Source organism: Ascidiella aspersa, chromosome 5 (genome assembly GCF_963924565.1).
Source record: "Ascidiella aspersa chromosome 5, kaAscAspe10.2, whole genome shotgun sequence".
NCBI lineage: Eukaryota > Metazoa > Chordata > Ascidiacea > Phlebobranchia > Ascidiidae > Ascidiella > Ascidiella aspersa.
In genome coordinates this window covers 12,409,949-12,412,448 of record NC_139451.1, presented here as the reverse complement: position 1 = coordinate 12,412,448, position 2,500 = coordinate 12,409,949, and the positions used below count along the sequence as shown (strand labels likewise).

General features: G+C 54.6%; 2 non-coding genes across 2 annotated transcripts in view; both read left to right on the top strand.

Annotated features, from left to right (window-relative positions):
- Positions 1–295: 295 nt before the first annotated feature.
- LOC146144015 (small subunit ribosomal RNA) lies at positions 296–2,106 on the top strand. Its single transcript, XR_014500488.1, has one exon. It is a non-coding gene; the product is annotated as a small subunit ribosomal RNA (ribosomal RNA).
- A 247-nt stretch (positions 2,107–2,353) lies between these two features.
- The window catches only part of LOC146144014 (5.8S ribosomal RNA), a 154-nt gene continuing 7 nt past the window's right edge, over positions 2,354–2,500 (top strand). Inside the window, exon 1 of the ribosomal RNA XR_014498823.1 lies at positions 2,354–2,500. This exon is cut by the window's right edge and continues 7 nt beyond it. This is a non-coding gene — a ribosomal RNA (5.8S ribosomal RNA).

The window sequence follows — 2,500 nt, the reverse complement described above, 5'->3', positions numbered from 1 at the left end:
TTGCTGCTGCGCGAAGAGCCGAGTGTCAGTTTGTCGGGTTCTGAGCGGTCGCTTCGGCGAAGTTGTCTGGCGTGCGTTGCGCTCGCGCCGGTGTTGGCGACGTGGCGGTCGAAAGGCCTGCCGACGAAGTCTTACTCCGGCGGGTGCGACGGGCGGTGACGGTTTTCTGAGTTCGGGCAGCCGAGCAAAGAACGAAATTTTAACGGAGAAGCCTTCGGGTTTCGCATCGACCGAGCGACGGCGCCGCATCAGCGGCGCCTCCTTCGTCGGCCTTTCGGGGCTACGCTAAAGTAGCTACCTGGTTGATCCTGCCAGTAGTCATATGCTTGTCTCAAAGATTAAGCCATGCAAGTCTAAGTACGAGCTCTCGTACAGTGAAACTGCGAATGGCTCATTAAATCAGTTATGGTTCATTTGATCGTACGTTTTACGTGGTTAACTGTGGAAATGCTAGAGCTAATACATGCGTGAAGCGCCGACCTCGCGGGAGGCGTGCTTTTATCAGACCAAAAACCGACCGGGCTTCGGCCCGCAACCTTTGGTGACTCTGGATAACTTTGCGGATCGCACGGTCTCGCACCGGCGACGGATCATTCAAGTGTCTGCCCTATCAACTTTCGTCGGTACGGTACTGGCCTACCGAGGTTCTTACGGGTAACGGAGAATCAGGGTTCGATTCCGGAGAGGGAGCCTGAGAAACGGCTACCACATCCAAGGAAGGCAGCAGGCGCGCAAATTACCCATTCCCGACGCGGGGAGGTAGTGACGAAAAATAACAATACAGGACTCTAAACGAGGCCCTGTAATTGGAATGAGTACACTTTAAAACCTTTAACGAGTATCCATTGGAGGGCAAGTCTGGTGCCAGCAGCCGCGGTAATTCCAGCTCCAAAAGTGTATATTTAAGTTGTTGCGGTTAAAAAGCTCGTAGTTGGATTTTGGGCGCAGGCGGCCGGTCCGTCGCAAGGCGTGTACTGGCCGTCCTGGCCTCACCTCCGGTTCTCCGCCGGTGCCCTTGACTGAGTGTCGGCGGCGGCCGGAACGTTTACTTTGAAAAAATTAGAGTGTTCAAAGCAGGCGATTCGCCTGAATAATGGTGCATGGAATAATGGAATAGGACCTCGGTTCTATTTTGTTGGTTTTCGGAGCGCGAGGTAATGATTAAGAGGGACAGACGGGGGCATTCGTACTGTGCCGTTAGAGGTGAAATTCTTGGATCGGCGCAAGACGAACGACTGCGAAAGCATTTGCCAAGAATGTTTTCTTTAATCAAGAGCGAAAGTCAGAGGTTCGAAGACGATCAGATACCGTCCTAGTTCTGACTATAAACGATGCCAACTAGCGATCGGGGGGCGTTAGTTTTACGACCTCTCCGGCAGCTTGCGGGAAACCAAAGTCTTTGGGTTCCGGGGGAAGTATGGTTGCAAAGCTGAAACTTAAAGGAATTGACGGAAGGGCACCACCAGGAGTGGAGCCTGCGGCTTAATTTGACTCAACACGGGAAATCTCACCCGGCCCGGACACAGTGAGGATTGACAGATTGAGAGCTCTTTCTTGATTCTGTGGGTGGTGGTGCATGGCCGTTCTTAGTTGGTGGAGCGATTTGTCTGGTTAATTCCGATAACGAACGAGACTCTGGCTTGCTAACTAGTTACGCGACCCAATCGGTCGGCGTCTAACTTCTTAGAGGGACTAGTGGCGTTTAGCCACACGAGATTGAGCAATAACAGGTCTGTGATGCCCTTAGATGTTCGGGGCCGCACGCGCGCTACACTGACCGGATCAGCATGTGCTCGCCTTGGCCGACAGGTCTGGGTAACCCGCTGAACCCCGGTCGTGCTAGGGATAGGGAATTGCAATTATTTCCCTTGAACGAGGAATTCCCAGTAAGCGCGAGTCATTAGCTCGCGTTGATTACGTCCCTGCCCTTTGTACACACCGCCCGTCGCTACTACCGATTGAATGGTTTAGTGAGGTCCTCCGATTGGACCTGGCGCGGCCGGCAACGGTCGAGCCGGCGTCCGAGAAGACGATCTAACTTGATCATTTAGAGGAAGTAAAAGTCGTAACAAGGTTTCCGTAGGTGAACCTGCGGAAGGATCATTAACGGTCTCGCAAACGCTTCGGCGAACGCGAAACTCGGACAAGCGAGAGAAAAAGTTTTTGCTACCCGGCGCCCGACCCGCGAGGAGCGGCGCGCCGGCCGGCGATTCGGTCACCCGGTAATGTTTGCGCGTCGTGTGCCGCGGTGCCGCGCGCTCCGGCTTCAAGCGTCGGCCTGGCCGACCGCTCGGCGCGGTATATTTTGTCACCCTTTAGTGCGAGGCACTGTGCGAGCGAAACAATCGTGGATGGCTCTTGGCGGTGGATCACTCGGCTCGTGAGTCGATGAAGGACGCAGCTAGCTGCGTGAATTAGTGTGAATTGCAGGACACATTGAGCATCGACGTTCTGAACGCAAATTGCGGCCTCGGGTCAATCCCGGGGCCGCGCCCGCCTC